Here is a 20,496-nt window from a genome sequence, read left to right on the forward strand (position 1 = left end):
AAATTGTACCTCTCTCTTGGGATTATGTATAAAGCTACTGAACATCTACAATTAGGGTCATATGGCTCCAAATAAAGGAGGACGGATTGAGACATTCATATTTTACTTCCATTGAAAGTAATGGAAGTAAAACTCAGATGTCTCAATCCATCTTCATTTTTCTGGAGACATATGATAACCCTATCTACAGTATATACTCTTCCAAAGACTATTGGCAAATATTCAGAAAATACTGGGCTCCTAAATTTGTGACCTATTTTCAGCTGAAAGTTCATCTTAAATTTAGGAGCTTAAAGTTATGTTTATAAATTAGACCTTTAAGTCAATGATGTCTTCACCAACATCAAATTAAATTATATTAGTCCATATACACTCTGATAAGTTGTAATGATTATTCAATTGTGTGGACTTTCTGTCTGTAACTAGCTCCCACATACGTTTACCTCGACCCTGAAGAAAAGTTTCAATTTGAAACATGCATGTCAGGAGAGGTGAAAGAGGAACTGATCGCTACTAAGTTAAGTGACGCTCTTCTACTAGATAGTGTCAATATTAGAATTGGAAAATTATTATGTTCAAGAAGATAAATTGATAAAATATATAAATAAATAAAACTCACTAGAGATATTTTATTTTAAAAAAAAACACTTTAATAAAGATTGGACTGATGAAGAGTTTAGCAACCGGCAATATGGTGCCCGGATGCAGTCAGAAAGTCTACACAATTGAATAATCATTACAACTTATCAGAGTGTATATGGACTAATATAATTTAATTTGCTGTTGGTGAAGACATCATAGACTTAAAGCAACATAGCTGTTTGAGAAAACAACAGTTGACTTATACATTTGATTTCTATAAATTAGACCAGCCATACATCACCCTAGATTTATTAATCAAATTTATTAAAAATGTTTTATATCGCTCAATGAAATTTCTGAGCGGTGTACCAATAAGTACTAATAAGGAACAGACAATACAAACTTACATAAATGAACCTCATGGTGAATTTAACAAGACAAGTAATACACGAACTTTAAATGAATAGGAACAAGAGGAAGAAAAAAGGAAGGAACTACAATGGTTAAAGTAAAGTGAGCATAAAAGGTAAGGTACGATAGGAAGGTGATTTAAAAAATAAAACAAAATAAAATTTGGCCCTAATAAGGATAGTTAGGTGTCAAAGGCGTCTTGAAATAAGAATGTTTTTAACTTAATTTTAAATTGAGGAAGAGATATTTCTGAACGGAGATGATTAGAGGTAGAATTCCAAAGAGAAGAGGCGGTTACCGCAAAGTTATTGGATCTAATGGTGTTGATGTGCTTTAAAGAAGGGATCGTTAAGAAATTTTGAAATGTAGAACGAAGGGCTTCAGATGGACAGTAAGGTATGATTAGACTGTTGATAAATTCGGGTTGGTTGCTTAAACGGGTTTTAAAAAGTCAATAAAATAATTTTATAATTTATTCTGTGGTCAACAAGGAGCCAATGAGCTTTTTGAAGAAGGGGTGATATATGATCATATTTTTTGGTATTGAATATGGTTTTTACGGCAGTGTTCTGTATGATTTGTAGTTGCCTAATTTCCTTTTTTGTTATGCCCTTAAACAGAACGTTACAGTAATCTATACAAGATATTACTAGGGAGTGAATTAGAGCCTTTAAAGAAGCAGGTTCCAGGAGTTTGGATAACAATCTAATCATTCTTAGGTGATGGAAACAACGTTGAACTACCATGCTAATGTTTAAATGGTATGTAAATTTGCTGTCAAAAGTGACCTCTAACAGCATTAAAGAGCTAACAATTTTAATTGACAGAGAATTGAGTTTCAATGGCACCTGAATAGTTAAACCTTCCTTATATGGGAAAATCGTTAATTTTGATTTATCAACGTTTAATAATATCTGTTGTCATCTAGCCAGGATTTTATTTTTCTCTAATTTCAAGTTTATATAAGAAACTTCAGCTGGATTACTAAGATCTATTGGGTGGATTAATTGAACGTCATCCGCGTATGCGAATATCGTGAAACCTATAGTTTGTAAGCCTAATGCTGAAAATCAGTGCTAAATCTCTTAATTTCTTTTCCCTGGCCTAAATCTGCCCATTGACACCTACATTTTATGTTCCTAAATTTAAGTTTAGTGAAATTTTGAGTAAAGGTTTATATAATCAGCCCTAGTAAATTTTCAAAGCGGACCAATTTATGAGCACAACTCAGTCAGAAGAATTAATCCTTTGAAAAATCAGGCCCTATATTTATAATCTGAAGATCTACTTGTACTGATATATCTTTGCCAAGGAACCGAAAAAAAAAAAAAAGAACACAGCAAAATGGTTTTTGTTGCATCTTCCACAGAACTCAGCCGATTCTTATGAAATTTAGTGTGTCGTGTCCTAATAAGTTTATGTAAAATGTAAAATGTCCCACTGCACCTCAACACTACCTTATGAAAATGAATTGTTACTATGGGATGCGCGCAGAGGCAGATGATAGTTTGTAAATAGACTCTGTATTAAAATGGTTTTCACTGCAGAAGACCGAATTCTGATAAAGAACTTGGGCCCTGATTCACTAAAGTTAGCCATTGTTGCCAGGTTTAACGATCATCGTCAAGTTTAGCGACAATCGCTGCTAACTGACCCGATTCACAAAATGGCCCACCGCATGTTTTTACCCATTACCCATTTTCCAATTCAGCCATGCAAATTTGTAAAACCCTATGCAAAATAGCCAAGCGATTGATTCACTAACATTTGCTTGGCTATTTTGCATCGGGTTTTACAATCCTAAAACCCAATTGCTGTAGACCTGTCGGTAACTGTGTTACCAACAGGTCTGCCGGTTTTTTGTTTGAAAATCGGCCAGAGAAATGGCCAACAGTGATTGAGTCATTATTTTTAGTGAATCTGGGCCTTGGTACTGCTAAAAGATTACAGCAGTCAATGATTGTTTTAAAGAGTTCCCACAGAAGGATTATAACAAAAATGGCCTTGATGTGCTGCTATGCAAGATCCAAGCAATGGGCACTGTGGATCATAATCCAGGCAGCAGACGACTGCAATCGATTCACACTCAAGAGCACATTGACATTGTACACAATCTTGTACCAAGCCAGGAGGATGCACCGCAAACACACCAAACAACTCGACACATAGCAAGAGAAGCTGGAATAAGCCAGACAACTGTGGTTAGGATAATTCATGATATGAAATTAAAGTGTATAAAAAGTGTCGTGCCCAAGAGTTAACTTTACACAACAAAGACACATGCCTGAAACAGTGCAAGTAGCTTTTGACCAAGTACCCAGAACACAGCATCAGCTTCATCTGGTTTACAGATGAAAAAATATTTACAGTTGCTCCACCGATTAACACACAGAATGATCACCTGTACATGACTTCACCAACACTGAACGTCAAGAGAACCCAAAAACAAGGGAGAATACTAGTCAGGTAGAAAGGGCAGATCTCCCCAGCCCCCAAAAAAGAAAGGGTGAGGGGAAGAGACAGCCCCACTGCAAGCTGTGTAACTGAGGGCTTCCCTTTCACTTCCAACTAATTTTGTGTGGTAGTCCATTGTTTAGGCTGTCTCTTCCCCTCACCCCTTCTTTTTGGGGGACTGAGGAGATCTGCTCTTTCAACAACACTGAAGCATTAGGTTAATGCCAAACGCCTACTACGGACCTTCCCAATTAGCCAATTAGTCATAGTCTCAGTTGCATTCTCAAAACTCAGATTCACATCTCTGCTCTTTATCGATCTTGGGGTTAAGATCAACAATACATACTACCTGGAAATCCTCTTGATAAGGAAGCTGTCGTAAGTGATCCATCGCATGTCAAGAGACTACATTATCTTCCAACAGGACAATGCCCCAGCACATCAGGCAAAGGACACTGTAGAACTGCTACATCAAGAGACCCTAGATCAGGGCTGCCCAAGTCCAGTCCTCAAGAGCTACTGTCAGGCCAGGTTTTCAGGATATCCACAATGAACATGCATGAGAGAGATTTTCTAACCAAGAAGGCAGTGCAGGCAAATCTCTCTTACGCATATTCATTGTGGATATCCTGAAAACCTGGCCTGCCAGTAAATCTCGAGGACCGGACTTGGGCAGCCCTGCCCTAGACTTTATGAGTCCAGACCTCTGGCCTGCGAATTCACAAGACCAGTAATATCTGATGTTGAAAACTTTAAACAGTGCCTCATCTTTGTTTGAGCTGAGCTGAAGCAGTGTGTCATTAACAAGTCCATTGGGTCAGTGGTGGTCAAGGCTGAGGGCGTGCCTTCGTGCAAAGGGAGTGCACTGCTTAATTGAAACATTACTTTTTGACTTTACATTTTTCTGCAAGATACTCCATAAAACTTGATGTTTTTTTATTCAGTTCACAATTCATTTTCACAAGGTAATGCTGTGGTGCGGTGGGAAATATTTACATTTTACATCAACTTCATTCAGGACACAAATTGGCCAAGTTCTGTAGAAAATACGACAAAAAACACATTTGGGTTTTTTTTTTGTTCAGTGTGTGTGTATATACTGTATGTTCATTGCAGTGACATTTCTGGGCAGGGGACATGAGTTCTGGAAGGAGTCTGGTGCATGCAGCCCAGACCTGTCACCGCAATAACATTCTAATTATGTTTTTTTTGGGGGGTTGAATATAAAGTATGAGAAAAATTCCTCAGTAAGCTCATGACAATAAATCCCACCTCTGACTCCAAATGGACTAGAAATACATAAGTGGAGGGGGTCACGTGATGGCGGGTTCCTAAGCGGACGTCCGTGTGCAGAGCTCCGCTCCAACTTCCCGGCTTCTCCCCCCTAATCGCCGCCCATGCCGGGTGCACACTTCAACTTTTAAACGCCAGTGCAGGCGCTAGTACAGGGGCACTGTTTTGAGGTCCGGGGAGGCGCAGAATGCAGTTTTGGCCGCGGGGCATGCCGCCGAAAGTTTCTCGGCCGGCTAAGCAGTGTGGGAGCCCAGCGTGCAAGATGGCCGGCACGCAAACCGACGTCCCGACCGAGCGCTCCGACGATGTGCTGCAGGTGTCCATGAGGCATTTGTCGCAGTTGCTAGATGACAAACTAGCTAAACTGCATGCCTCCATGGATGAGCTGAAGGACACCATGGCGGGACAAGCTGCCCAGCTACAGCACGTGGAGCAGAGGATGTCGGCCCAGGAGGATCGTGCTGGGGTAGCAGACGGGAGGTTTGCTCTGCTGGAAACCCAAGTTGGTCAGCTCATGGAGAAAGTTGAAGATCAGGAAAATAGAGCCCGACGGAAGAATCTCCGGCTCATTGGAATTCCTGAGTCTGTTAAGGATCCTGAGCTCCTCCATATTGTGGAGCAGTGGCTGCCGAAGGAGCTGGGCCTCCCGGAGCATGTGGGCCCTGTGGTGGTGGAACGAGCCCACCGGGTGGGACAGCGACGGGAGCACGAGAGCGCTGGTAGACCGAGAGCTGTGCTGGCCCGATTTCATAATTATGCTATCAAAGCCCGTCTGCTTGAGCTATTTAAGAAGTCCCGACGTCTGGAATATGAGGGTGCCAAGATTTTGATTTTTCAAGATTTCTCTATTAAGGTGGCTGAACAGCGCAGAACCTTCACACCATATTGTTCGCAGCTGGTCGCAAGGGGAATCAAATTTGCTTTCTTATATCCTGCTAAGGTGCGTCTGACCCATGAAAATCGCACCTTCACTGTGTCCCAGGCGGAGGAACTTAAACGCTTCAACGAGAGCCTCCCCGCCCAGTAGGCCTCTTTTGAAGATCCCACTGATCCTTACTTGATAGATGACCTGGACCCGATAGAACTGCGTTGTTCCCTCTTCTTCTTTCAGTTCTACCTCGAGGGGAGGGGCCCCTTGGGGTCCCTGATGATGTCTCCAGGTTCCTGTGCGTGGGACTACTTGTGAGAGACTGTGTTTTTTCTTTCTTTTTTATTCTGTTTTTGGTTAGAGGGGTCCTTTCGGGGAGCATTAGTACCGGGGATTTATGCGGTAGGACTGCCTCCCCTCCCCGGGAACTTATTTTGGTTCTGAAGATGGCTATGTTGCTGTCCTTCCAGGTCTGCAGTTATATGTTTATAGTTCTTTGTCCATGCACATATTCTTGGGTTGTTTGTTCTTTTTCTCTCTTTGCAGGTTCTGGATAGTTTTGGTATAGGTTTCATGGTTATGGGGGTGGATGGGGGGGAGGGGGAGCTTTGGGGAGGGGAGTGAGAGTATCTGTGTTTGTTTGCTGCGGGGGTTGGTGTTATGAGTGAGTGGACGAGAGTGTGGCTATGGGATGGGGAGGAGTTACGGAAAGGGGGTCTGGATAAGGGGAATTTCTGGGGGGGTGGGGGGTTTATCTGAAGGAACAGGAAGTTTTGTTGGGGGAGGGGTGGGGGGGTGAGCTGTATAATGGGGGCACCCGGGGGTCTATGACCAGCTATGTTCTGATGATTCAGTGGGTGGCGTGCCGGTTTGGCTGGGAGGCCGGCGCTGCTGCCCCACAGGTCTGTTGTCTCGGGGGGACCTTCCTTCTTACTAACTGCTATAGTGAATTCTGTTAAGATTGCCAGCTTTAACATTGATGGCTTGCATTCCCCGGTGAAGCGCAACAAATTATTCCAATACTGTAAGAAATTAAAAGTTGATGTTTTGATGCTTCAGGAGACGCATCTCAGTGTGACAGAACATGTTAAGCTGAAGAGGGAGTGGGTAGGGGAAGTAGCTTTTGCTTCCTATAACTCCAGACAGCGAGGTGTTGCTCTACTCTTTCATAAAAAACATCCTTGTACTATGCACAAAATAATACAAGACCCTGAGGGGCGATATGTGATCTGGGCGGGTGATTTTCTGGGGAAGAAATATGTGTTCTGTTCTCTTTATGCACCTAATGTATACTCTCATAGATTTTTTTCTGTATTAGTAGCGGCTTTGACGCCTTTTTCTGAATACCAACTGGTACTAGGTGGGGACTTTAACATCACTGCAGACCCGCTTGTTGATTGCAAGCCGCCTAAGCCTCGAGTGAAAGGAGGCGAGCATAAGGGAGTGAACTTTGTGATGCACCAACTGGGTCTGCTAGATGTCTGGCGCACGCTGCATCCTACTGAATCTGACTTCACTTTTCACTCTCAAGCGCATGATGTTCATAGTCGTCTGGACTAGCTGTTGGTGGCTCCTTCTCTGCTGGCGGGTATTCCACGAGTGGTGATTGAAGACGGTGTTTTGTCAGATCACCACTTGGTTTGGCTGGAGCTCATTGATAGGCCGGGGCCCCGGGGGTCGACTACTAGGTGGCGTATGAATCCCACGTTATATGAAGATGCTGAGTTTAAGGATTTCCTGGAACAACAATGGGATTTCTTTGTGAACGAAAACCCTGCTTCTGATGTATCAGAGGTGGTGTTCTGGGAGGCGAGCAAAGCGGTCCTACGTGGTAAAATCATAGAGTACACTGCCCGCAAGCGCAGAGCCCAAGATAAGACACTGTTGGACTTAACACAACGTTTGGCCGTGATGCGTGGGAGTTTACATGCTCCGGGTGCCACGGCAGATCGATCACAATATTTTGATCTTCGTAGGCAAATTAATGATTTGTTGGCTGACAGAGCCCTTAGAGATATTAGATTGTACAAATATCGCCTCCACTGCTGGGGTAACAAAGCGGGGAAACTGCTTGCATCTCTGGTTACCTCCAGGGCTCCGAAGCAAATAATTTCAAAGATTCGGGCGCCTGATGGTAGAGAGATTACTGCCCAAGCTGGGATACAGCAGAGTTTTGTTGACTACTATAGGGCGCTATATGATAAGGGGACCTGTGACACGGAACAGAGGACGACTTTCTTTACGGACCTACAGCTTCCGTCCCTGGGTCCTGAGCAGCGGGAGGTGTTGAATGCCCCGGTGCGAGGGTTAGAGATCCAACAAGCTATTCGGGCCTTAAAATTGGCTAAAGCCCCTGGGCCTGACGGACTGGGTTCGGAATATTATAAGTTGTTGGGGATACGAGTGGTGGGCCCCTTTCAGGCCCTGTGTGGGGCTCTTAGCAGAGGTGAACTGCCTCCGCATAGACTAACTCATGCTAGTATTGTGGTTCTACCGAAACCAGGACGAGCGGAAGATCAGCTGGGATCTTATAGACCTATTTCTCTGCTCAATCAAGATATCAAGTTGTTTGCTGCTATTATGGCGGCTCGCCTGGATCAGGTTTTGCCCAATTTAATTCATTCGGACCAGGCAGGTTTTGTGCCGGGCCGCTATTCTTCTGCCAATGTGCTGAGGGCGCTTTCGGTGCTCCAGAATCCTGAACTTGTTGGGCAGCACCCGGGACAGAAGAATGCTCTTATAGTCAGTCTAGACGCGGAAAAAGCGTTCGATAAAGTGCTATGGGACTATCTTTTTTGGGTTCTTCCTCAGTTCGGCATTATGGGGAGCTTTCTGAATGGGATCCGATCGCTATACGCTCATCCTACGGCCCAAATCCTGATAAATGGGGAGCTTACCTCTTCTTTTGAACTCGAGAGGGGGACGCGACAGGGCTGTCCCCTCTCTCCGATGCTTTTTGTCTTGGCTCTAGAGCCTCTTGCGGCTAAGCTCCGTCAGAGCCCCGACTTGCGTGGCATTCGGTTGGGTTCTGAAGAATTTAAAATTAACTTGTTTGCAGATGACATGCTCATCTTTCTGGGCGATGCAGAAGAGGGGGTTCCTCGTTTAATTGATTTTATAAGGAGATTTGGAGCCTTTTCTGGGTTACGAATTAACTTTGATAAATCAGAGGCTCTGGCGGTACGTCCCCCGTGTGTTTTGCAGCATGATCCTTCCTTTAAGTTGCAATGGTCTAAGGGTACGCTCAAATATCTGGGAATTTATCTGAACGCGGACCCGGGGGTGGTATATCGGAAGAATGTACTTGATAAGTTAGATGCAGTCCGAGCTCTCTGTAGGAGATGGATGGAATTTCCCTTCTCGCCTCTGGGACGTGTTGCCCTTATTAAGATGGTCCTCTTGCCGAAACTCCTGTATCCACTACAAATGGTGCCCCTTTGGGTTAAACAAAAAGATGTGCAGACTTACAAGGGGGTTGTATCATCCTTTGTATGGCGCTCCCGTCGGGTAAAAATTGGCTATCACAAATTGGTTAGGGGGCGAGAGCAGGGTGGTGTGAACTTGCCCGACTTGCGTCTTTACAATGTGGCTGCTTTGATGAGATGGGTGCATGAATTATATACGGGAGTTGCCAGGTTTGCCCCGGCTGGATTCTGGTACATTTTGTCGGCTCCGGTGTCAGTTTTTAACCTCCTGTGGCATGGGGCGGGACCCTGCCCTTCGATGCTTAGACCCTTACGAATGGCCTGGAGCTGGTGGCGGTCTTCCTTGGGGGGCGCGGTGGGTCCTTCACCTTTTACAGAGCTGGTGGGTAACCCTAAATTTCCTGCTGGTTCGTTGCATGCATTTTTTGCCTCAGTGCGGGCGTCTGGGTGTCGCTTTGTGGGGCAGGTGGTTGAAGTAGGGTCAGGATCGGTTCCCTCCTTTTTGGCATGTCAGGACCGCTGGGGTTGGACCGCAGGGTCTATGCTAGCATACCTGCAGATGCGTAGTTATTGCCTGGCGCTCCGTTCGTCGGGGGGCGGCCTGCCCACTTTCACACCCTCGGACCGCCAGTTTTTGTCCACCCCAGCTGACCTTAACACGCTCTCGGAGTGGTATAAAATGGGGAGGGACAGACGGTCTGATAGGTTCATTGATGCCATGGCCACGGATTGGACTACAGCATTGGGAGAGCTTGGTGCGGTGTTTCCAGGAATGCGCCTCAGCCTCCCCCAATGTGAGCTTGAGGGAAGTGCATCTGCAGATTCTGCACCAATCTTATTTAACGAGATGTAAGGGACGGAGGATGGGGCTATGGTCGGATGACTGTTGCCCCAGATGTCCGGCTCGTCGGGACACCTTGGTACATCACTTTTTGGAATGCTCATATGTAGGGCCCCTGTGGATTTCAGTACTGCGGGAGCTGGAAAACGTTATAGGACTATCAATAGACTGGTCTTACAAGACGTTACTGTTGGGTGTCACAGGTCCCCTGGGGGAGGCGGGCGTTAGCGACCCTGAACGGCGCTTCCTTTTGGTGGCCCTGGGAATCACAAAGAAACTGATTCTTCGCCACTGGATTGGTACAACGCGACCAACGGTGCAACAGTGGAGAGCTCATATGTCTCTGATGGCTGGGTGGGAACGGCAGCATCGTAAGGGGGCAGCGAGCTGGAAATCTAGAACCTATTTGGATTATTGGAACTCCTATTAAGGCTGGTTAAGGATCCCGGGTGCGCGGGGTGGGGGGGGGAGGGGTGGGGAGGGGAGGTTTCATTTTAAAATTGGATCTGCATGGGAGTTGATATGTTGTGGATTCATTCATGTTTGTTTATTCTCTGCCTGCACCTTTGCTTATTGTACATGATGTCCCTATTGTATGGTCATGTTCTGTACATTCTCGTATGCTTTGATCCTTTAATAAACATATTTTCAAAAAAAAAGAAATACATAAGTGGAAGAAAGACTGATGAGACACGATAAAACAAATAGGGACTTTATTCTGTATATCTAGGAACTGTAGATGACAGTTATTTGCATATAATTCCTATTCACAATATTTTCCCCCTTCAGGCTATTTTATATTAGTATTTGTTATTACATTTATATTAACATCTTTCTAATATTTTGTAAACTGCTTTGATGATATAATACAAAAGAATCCATCACATATAATAAACCATTAAAAAGTTGGGTAGTTGGAAAAGGTGGCTTCTAGGTTCACAAACCCCGTAGAGAAGCAAGGGTTAATTTGTAAGCTAAAAGGTCTTTAAATATATTTATGTTTATTAAAATATTTGATATCCTGCCATTATAAAAAGATCAAAGTTGCTTACAATATAATATAAAATACTAATATTAATCAGATAAAGAATGCCAAATATTGATAAGAAAGAGAAAAAAATTATTCATTGCAAAGCCAAACATTCGATAAAACTTAGGGCTTTTACTAAGCTGCGCATTGCTTCCAGTTTAAATCAGCAGAGAACCAAAACTTAAAGAGTATAGAGTAGTTGTCGAGTGGTTAACCCTTTCAGGACCATAAGGATCGTAGGCCAATTTTTGTGGTTTTGACGACATTTTTATGGTAAAAAGGGCTTGCAGATGCCAAAAAATTGATTTTTTTTTTTAAATATCATTATTTTTATTTAAAAAAAATCACACTTCTGGCTTATGGACAGTGTGGCAAGTGAATCTTCTCGTCAATCTAGCAACGACGCTAATGAATGAATGTCGGAACCAGTTTGTTTACATAAAGGCAGTATCATATGGAATCCGTACATATCAAATTTAGAACTGTAGACTATCCCAATCAAAATTTATAGGATTTTAAAGTTATGGGACAAATATGTCCCTTGGTCCTGAAAGGGTTAAAGCACCTAGTTGACAACCGGGGAGACCACGTTCAAATCCTGCTGCTCTCCTTGTAATCTTGGGCAAGGCACCTAACCCTCCATTGCCTCAGGTACAAAATTAATTGAGCTAAATATCTAATTGAAATAACAAACTTCTATTTATAATGACAGGGGTTGCCATACAGCTCATTTTAAGGAATTGGAAGAATTGGGATCGATTAAGTTACAATTTTTGGTGGGAATCTCTGTGTTATATTTTTAAAATGGAACGTTTTATGGCCATACAGCAAGGGCGGTACAGAAAGTTTATGGATGTTTGGGAGCCATTGGCTAAATTTTGAAAGGAAGAATAATCGATTTTATTTTATAGACTTGTAAACATACACATCCAGGGTGGATTGGGGGGTGGGGGAAGGGAGTTGCATTGGAACTTGATTCAAGGTATATATTTTTTTTATTTACTTATTTTTTTTATTTATTCAATTTTCTATACCGTTCTCCCAGGGGAGCTCAGAACGGTTTACATGCATTTATTCAGGTACTCAAGCAGTTATCCCTCCATGTCCCAGCGGCCTCACAATCTATCTAACGTACCTGGGGCAATGGAGGGATTAAGTGACTTGCCCAGGGTCACAAGGAGCAGCGTGGGTTTGAACCCACAACCTCGCGGTGCTGAGGCTGTAGCTTTAACCACTGTGCCACACTCGCCCCATGGATAGTTTCTTGTGTGTTTTATTTTATTTGAGTATTGGGTGGGAGGGTGGGGAAAAATTTAATTGTCTATTAATATCTGAAAGTTCATTGTGCTTGTCTTGTGATATTTTATGTATTGAATTACTTGTTGCACAATTGTAGTTTGAAAATCTAATAAAGATATATTTTAAAAAATTAATTGTAAATCATGCTGAAGACAAGAAAATGCCTGAATGAGCAACTTCTTAAAAAAAAAATAAAAAAGGGGTGAGCTAAATGCAAATACAATAAATTACATTAAAAAGGAGGAAATTGTATATGTTATAGGAAGAGCAGTGTTGTACCTTTTCGCATGTCATGCGTGTGGTGTCATTGCATGACACCGGCGCATGATTGGAGGCCCTCCAAACATGGCTCTGAGCTCAAGGAGAAGAGGTTTGGGTGCAGGGCTGGGGCAGAACAGGGTATGACTCGGGAACAGGGCTGGGTAGAAGTGGGCGGAGCTGCAGTGGGATTTTACTGTTGTAAAATCTGGTATCCTTACCTACGCGATGTTGAGAGTGCAGTGCTTTTTGTCTGAAATACATGAAACTCAAGACTGTGTGTGCATTAGAGCCCACATGGGGACTTTGCCCTTGGTGTCTATATGCGTTACAACATGCAAATTAATAAAGATGGAAAATTTCAACTGGCAATATGTTTAAATCTGTTTTTTTAAAAATTTTGGGCTGGAAACCCAAAACAGCAAAAATAAATTGAAAACCTACTACTACCCCCAAAAAATCTAAAGGCACCATTTTAACACAGTTGTGTTTGTCTGCTTTTTGATTTGATTTGCTGAAAAAAACATGGTTTTACTAATTTTCTCTGTAAATTTTCTTCCCATCAGCCATGCCTTTTATTTTCACATATGCCTCAGGCAGGCCTCCTGCCATCAACTAAAAAAAAACCCACTGGCTGTTACTGGGTGGAAAGCGGGAGAAAAAAACACTGATTTGGCCTCTAACACCTACTAACAGCAAAGCACTGATTCACTCCCCTTGAACCATGGCAATGACTCAGACTGAGGCAGTGAGAAAAGAGTGCAGCAGACTGAAGACAATGCCAGTGGCAAAAGAAATGAATACTTACGTAGAAACAAGCCTCAATAAAACACAACCTTAAAGCTAGCGTATGCATTCAGTTTTGAATCTCAACAATGGCTTTTACAACAGATGAAAGCAGTCACTGATTTAAGAACCTAATCTCTCTTGTAGATAATACTCTGTCAGTTTGTAGAGTGATGGCAGGAATAAAAGGAGCCGCTGCCTCTTTAAACGTGGACTGGCATGACTCTAGAAAGCTTTGCCTTTCCTCCCTCCGTGTGGGTTACCAGCTGCTTTCCTTGTGACCTTAACTTGCTAATTTCGGAGCCACACTTCTTCCTGCTGTACTTTGACAGGAAGTAGCTATGTCAGAAATGCACTACAGACACACCAGCAAGTTTGCAAAAACTGTCAGTTATCTAAGGACTCAAAAAATCAAAGGGCAGCTGTGTGTGTGTGTATATGTACATATGTACATTTCATGGTGTCATCCTACACATTTCTGCTGCATGCCTACTCCCCACCCACCTTCTAAGTCTAAAATGTCACCAGGGAAAGCCTCCACAAATCATGCACATTTCATTCCTTTCTTTTAAAAGGGATATAACCAAGAAGAATAAGATGACATACCTACAAATTATATTGACGTATTCTTCTAGTTTTGTGGAATAGAATCATGCATTTCCTGTGCCTGCATTTCTCCCTTTATTTACATATTCAAAATTCTTGTATTCTCACAGGACTGACGGCAGCCATTCACGGAGCAAGACCAGGCAGGAATGCGAAAAACTTGTGACTGCCTCATGCTCCGCTCTGACACTACCACAAGAGTTTTGGAGTCAGCTGAGGGACGGGCAGGTGCGCTGAAAGCTCCTGCCGTACTGCACTGGATGGCAAGATTTTAAAAAGTGCTCCCCTCTGACGCTACCACAAGAGTTCGGGAGTCAGCTTGGAGGGAAGGGCAGGAGCGCTGAAAGTTCCTGCCATACAGCGCTGGATGGCAGAATTTTTAAAAATTGCTTGCCTCAGGGTGTGGGGCCCTATCTGCCAGCCACTAGCCCTGCCTGCCCTGTCCCTGCCTGCCAGCTACTAGTCCTGTCTGCCCTGTGCCCTGCTTGCCAGCTACTAGCCCTGCCTGCCCTGTGCCCTGTCTGCCAGCCACTAGCCCTGCCTGCCAGCCTCCCTCGGGGTGGGGGAGGCCCTGTCTGCCAGCCACTAGCCCTGTCTGCCAGCTACTAGCCCTGCCTGCCCTGTATTCTGCTTGATAGCTATTAGCCCTGCCTGCCCTGTGACCTGTCACTGCCTGCCAGCTACTAGCCCTGCCTGCCTGCCAGCCACTAGGCCTGCCTGCCCTGACCCTGCCTGCCAGCTACAAGCCCTGCCTGCCCTGTATCCTGCTTGACAGCTATTAGCCCTGCCTGCCCTGTGACCTGTCACTGCCTGTCAGCTACTAGCCCTGCCTGCCTGCCAGCCACTAGGCCTGCCAGCCTTTTGCCCTGTCCCGGCCTACCACTAGACCCCATCTAGTGTGGGGTTGGGTACAGAGCCTAGCAGGGAGAATTTGGTTCAGAATGGTTTTTTTCTTGTTTTCCTCCTCTAAATGTAGGGTGCGTCTTATGGTCAGGTAAGTCTTATGGAGTGAAAAATAAGGTAATAATCAGTTTACATACCGCAAGGTAATAAAGTTCTATGCAGTTTACAATAGTTAAAAAAAACAATAAAAGAAGTTGAATAGAACAAAAAAAAGAGTTAAAAGCCAATAATTAGAGACACTAAAATGATCAAAATAGTTCGTAATAAATTTTTTATAAATTAGCCACCTAAATACTTTGAAAACAGTTATGTTTTTAGATGTCTCCTAAATTCCCCATAAATGTCAGTAAACAAAAGCAATTGTTCTAAATCCTTACCCCATAACGCTGTTTGATATGAAAAAAAGATTTTGATGATGTTTTTTAAGTTTACATCCTCTAACAGGCGGAAAACCAAAATTCAGATGTGAGTTTCTCTTATGTCTGTTGGTTGCAAAAGAGAAAAGCTCAATTATATATTTGGGAGCTAAACCAAACAAAGCCTTAAAATATTAATAATAGCTTTATTTATATCCCGTCATACCTTTTCAGTTCAAGATGGTATACAGTAATGGAGAGATACAAAGTGAATATTGTAGGAACAGGTATCAATCTAGGTAAAGGGAGGGGGAGGGTTAATGGGAGAGAGAAGGGGGTGGAAAGGGAAGAGGAATGGGTGGGGAAGAGAAGCGGGAAGTAAAGGGAGGTGGAAAAAGGAGGAGTGGTAAGTGAGTTAGGGGTTTGGAAGCGTTGGCGATTCTCGGCGCATCGGATATTTTGGTTTATGATAGTTTATTCTACATTTTTTGTGGCATATTTCTCAATCCTTTTTTACCACGGACCCCTGACGAAGGTTTGTCCGAAACACGGACCGCGTTGGATCCCTTGTTTGGTAAAAAGGTTTTTATACATATATTCATATTTGTCACAATAAATTTTGCCTGCATCTTGTTCACATCTGCAGTTCGTTTTGTTTGTTCACAGTTATCATGAAGACCTCAATGACTGGAAAGAAGTTTTTCTCTAAGGCGGTGAAAGCAACTATGTAATATCCTCTCTGAGTATGTAGAGAAAAAAAAAACCCCATTACTCTTTAAAGCCATGCCAAACTACAAACCCAAAATGACAGCTGTATTCACGGCAGAACACCCTCCCTTCAGCAATTAATCTTTGTTTGGTGTACGTGAGTTAGTTTATTCTTTATTATAAAGTGACATGTTGCCCCCCGCAAATTGGTTGTTCTAGTGAAATGATTACCTTTTCACTTGACATATTAGAGAACTGTTAGTCACAATGTAAACTGGCTTCTGGCCAATAAAAAATGTACAACAAGACTAAACAGGAGCAAGAATCATCTGCAGAAATGCAAATTTGAAGTTGGCCATCATCCTGTTGCAAAAAAAAAAAAAAAAGTTAATCAAAATGATCTTCGGCAATGCGACCTACTAGATAAAGCACAGCCAAGGGCTTGATGCTCAGCTGGTTCAACTTGTATCTAAAGTAAGGCAGCAATGCTTAACTTTATTTGTATATTATGTAATCCGCCTTGAACCGCAAGGTAATGGCGGAATATAAATCACTAATGTAATGTATATTAGCAGAGCTAGGGTTACCAGACGTCCAGATTTTCCTGGCCATGTCCTCTTTTTACAGGACTGTCTGGATGACCGGATGGGTTTTCAAAACCAGGCAGTTTTGTCTGGGTTTTGAAAAACGACGGGAGCTCAGGGACGTGTTTCGAGGGCGTCTGCGCGGATATGACGCAATGACGTCACACGCCTGCACGCGACATTTTCGCATTGCATCTGCGCATGTGCGGATGCCCTCTTGACATGGCCCCCAAAGAGACAAAGTTTGTCTGGAACCAGGGTTGGGGGGCAGGAACGGAGCAGGGTCTGTGGGCAGTCCGGGGTGGGGCCACGTGTCCTCTTTTTGAGACGTAGAAATCTGTTAACCCCTTTTTGAGACACAGAAATCTGTTAACCCCTTTTTGAGACACAGAAATCTGTTAACCCTAAGCAGAGCACAGTTGAATGGTGACCCGTCAAATGCACGTAGGACAATAGCGCGCCAACAATCGCGCACTGGACATTTGCACGCCAGCACATACTGCACTGAGACCCAACAATTTTTTATTTTTGAGGGTTGCAAAGTAACCCCCCCCCCCCCCGCCACTACACTTAAATGTTTTATGTGTAGTGGTCGGGTCTCAGTGCGTGCTGGCACGCAAATGTCTGGCGCACCATTGACATATATACAGTTAGTCCCCGGATTAAGATTTCTTTTTGTGTACCAATCTTAAGACTTATGTGTACCATCTCACATCACTCAGATGGTGTCCACAACCATCCACGCCAGGTTTCGTACAATACTGTCACCACCTCCTATTCTCACCTCTTAATTGCATCATATCACCGACACCTTAGACCAGTGGTCTCAAACTCAAACCCTTTCCAGAGCCACATTTTGGATTTGTAGGTACTTGGAGGGCCTCAGAAAAAAAAAGTTAATGTTTTATTAAAGAAATGACAATTTTGCATGAGATAAAACTCTTTATAGTTTATAAATCTTTCCTTTTGGCTAAGTCTTAATAATAATATTGTCATTTATAGCTAAAGAGACATTTGATCAAGAAACTGCTTTATTTTACATTTGTGATTATGATCAACATACCGAGAGCCTCAAAATAGTACCTGCATGTGGCCCCTGGGCCGCGAGTTTGAGACCTTAAGATGGTGTCCACAATTATACTTTAGTATTGACGTCATACTTTGCATAGAGCAACAGAACCAAAAGAAGGGAGATCCAACCTCGTCTGCAGTAAAAAAAAACCAGCCAGGAACAAACAAACCAAAACTGCAGATATGTACAACGATGTAGGCGAATTTTATTGTGACAAGCAAACTATATATTAAAACCTTTTTACCAAACGGGGGACCCAACACGGTCCGTGTTTCGGACAACCTTCTAGCGATTTTTACTATTTGCAGAGACTCTCGGCATGACACATCATCTGTTTGGTTTTATATTATCTTTTTCAATATTTGTTGTGACATATGTTTTTTCCTTTATCTACCATGGACCCCTGATGAAGGTTGTCCTAAACACAGACCGTGTTGGGTCCCCCGTTTGGTAAAAAGGTTTTAATATATAGTTTGCTTGTCACAATAAAATTTGCCTACATCGTTGTACATATCTGCAGTTTTGGTTTGTTTGTCATACTTTGCATATACATTCATATCAGCACTATTGCGACATGGAGCATATCCTTTATGCACACTTCTTTTCCACACATTACATCAATTCAACATGTAATACTTCCTCTTTTCGCACTGGGACTCCTGAGGTAGATGTTTTAATCGAAATACGGACTGTGTTGGGTCCCAGTTTCTCTAGAACAAAGGTAGGATCATTTATAAAACAACATTTGATTGACTCAATAAAGTGCCTGCATCAAGTACATCTGTTCTGCAGTCTTCTTTTTGGTTTTCGTTTCTAGCAGCCAAATATCATCACTAAGTAGCAATTCGATTAAGTGGGTATCTTTTTGGCACTTCAATCTGTACAGTAAGAGGGGATGGTTGAAGGGGAAGGGGGTAGTGCATTAGTGTTAACTATGAACAAAATAGGGTCGCAATTTTGAAGCCCAGAATATCAGTTATGGACTTAGTATATTCTCAGAAATTTTCCAGCTCAAAAACTTAAGAGCTATTTTGACAACTTTCTGGTCCTCGCTCGTGTTTCCACCACAGTATCAGGAAATAAGGGGCATCTCCTCTGAGTTCTGCCAAAGCTCAATATGATATGACTTACTAAGGCTGTTTTCCCATTCTGTGTGAAAATAAACGTAGTAAATCCAGTCTTTAATGTGTATAATGCTGGCAAAAATCTCTATCCTTCATCCCCAAAGAATCCCATCAGCAATATACAATCCTCTCTAATAGCTGACCTGAGATGTTTGACTCATGCCTGACCTTGGCCCATTCCTCATCAGTGTGTCTGTAAGCCATGAGAGAGAAAAACACTGCCTTCAGTCAATCTCTCTCTCTCATTCATCACTGCTATCCCCCCAACCCTCTTCTCCCCCCTTCTTATCCAGCTCATCCCCAGCAATCTCAACCCCTTCATCCAGTCTGCATCTCACTAACCACCTGTTCCCATCCAGGTCATTTCCAGACGTCTCAACCCTTTCAGTCATTCTGCCTCTCTCTGTCTCATCCAATCTTCATTCAGCTTACCAGTTGCTCCCATTCAACCAGTTTTCCCTCCCCTCCTCTTCCCTTTACTTAGCTGTTTTGTTTTGTCAATCCTGGCTGAAGCCTTACCTACAGAAATGGCCTTTTCTTGCACCTACATTGTGCCAACGCTCAGCTGTCAGTGACTTTACAGATTATGGTTCGTTATACTTGATATATTGCCCTTCCTAGGATACATAAAATGATGTTTTACATACAAATGCTTTAAAGTCAGAAAGGAATGCCAGGCAGAATGATAGGAAAGAAAAGACAAAGAGCAGAATATTATTTATATTTATACAGGCAGTGGTTTGATGCCTTCAGACCACCACAGTGGACATAATCGAGAATCTGGGTGGACTCATCATCCGAGCATTGATTAGGGTAAACCATTTTAAAAACAAAAGTCTTCTAGGCCAATTTGAATTTGGAAAGGACTCTTCCATTGGAAGAGAAGTAGGCACTGAATTCCAACTGCCCAAAGGCTTAAATTAGCCTTCCCCTCTCCACGCGGCATCCACTATTCAGGCAAACTGGGAAAATCCCTTCTCTTCAAAATCACAGGTCTTTGGAACAACCTCACCACCCCGCTGCGGAACCTGAGCTCCCTTCAGTTATTCCGCAAACAACTGAAAACCTGGCTTTTCAGCAAATTGTAGCTTCCCCCCTTTCTCTTCCCCCTTCTACACATAAGTTCATGTAATCCTTTTTCTTCTTCTCTACCCACTATTTTAAGTTCTTGTAAACCGTGTCGAGCTCCATTCTCATGGAGATGATGCGGAATATAAACTTAAGGTTTAGATTAGATTAGATGCGTTAAACCTACATGAACCCGTTGGACTTGTGGTAAATAAAGACAACTGTCATGTAATGTTGTAATGATTGTAATGTTCTCTCTGAGAAGTACATGGAACAATCAATGAAGAGAGAAAGAAGAGAGTACTACTATATAAAACTATGGCCCTGATGCTCTAAACTTACTGTGCTTTTAACATTCAACATTATGTTCCAACCAGTTTAGCGTACAAGCATTTTAGCTTCCGATGAATAAAATGGCTCTGCGAGGTCTTTTCCATGCGTCGTTGCAGCCTCTGAGAATTGTATTACAATGAGCTCATTAATATTAAAATGAGCACTCCGGGTGATGCCCAGACATTGCAGGGTGATGCACGAAATGAAGTGCTGACTTTTAACATTTTTAGAATTGTAAACCAGCACTTTGGTTTTTAGTGGTTAAGTATTAAAATCAACTCAAAATTACCGTCAGGTCTGGAAGTCCCGGTAACATTGAACACAACATACATGTGTGCTGAAAGGGTGTCTCGGGTGCATGTGTTAAAAGGCGTGTCTCATGTGCGTTCGTTAAAAGTGTATACCCGCCAAAAGCAGTGTAGAAATAAAAGCATGGTTTGTTGGTAGTTCTCCACCCTCCCCCAACCCCCTTCATCTATGATGCATTACAATAAG

General features: G+C 43.0%; 1 protein-coding gene across 3 annotated transcripts in view; it reads right to left on the reverse strand.

Moving 5' to 3' along the window:
* TBL1X (transducin beta like 1 X-linked) overlaps nt 1–20,496 on the reverse strand; it is a 499,699-nt gene that overhangs the window by 371,607 nt on the left and 107,596 nt on the right. Inside the window, exon 2 of one of the 3 annotated variants that reach the window (XM_033949447.1) lies at nt 16,052–16,183. The exons of the other annotated variants lie outside the window; for them this stretch is intronic. The gene's annotated coding sequence lies outside the window, so the exon portion shown is untranslated. The remainder of the gene's footprint in view (nt 1–16,051; nt 16,184–20,496) is intronic. 3 annotated transcript variants of the gene reach the window in all.

Source organism: Geotrypetes seraphini, chromosome 6 (genome assembly GCF_902459505.1).
Source record: "Geotrypetes seraphini chromosome 6, aGeoSer1.1, whole genome shotgun sequence".
NCBI lineage: Eukaryota > Metazoa > Chordata > Amphibia > Gymnophiona > Dermophiidae > Geotrypetes > Geotrypetes seraphini.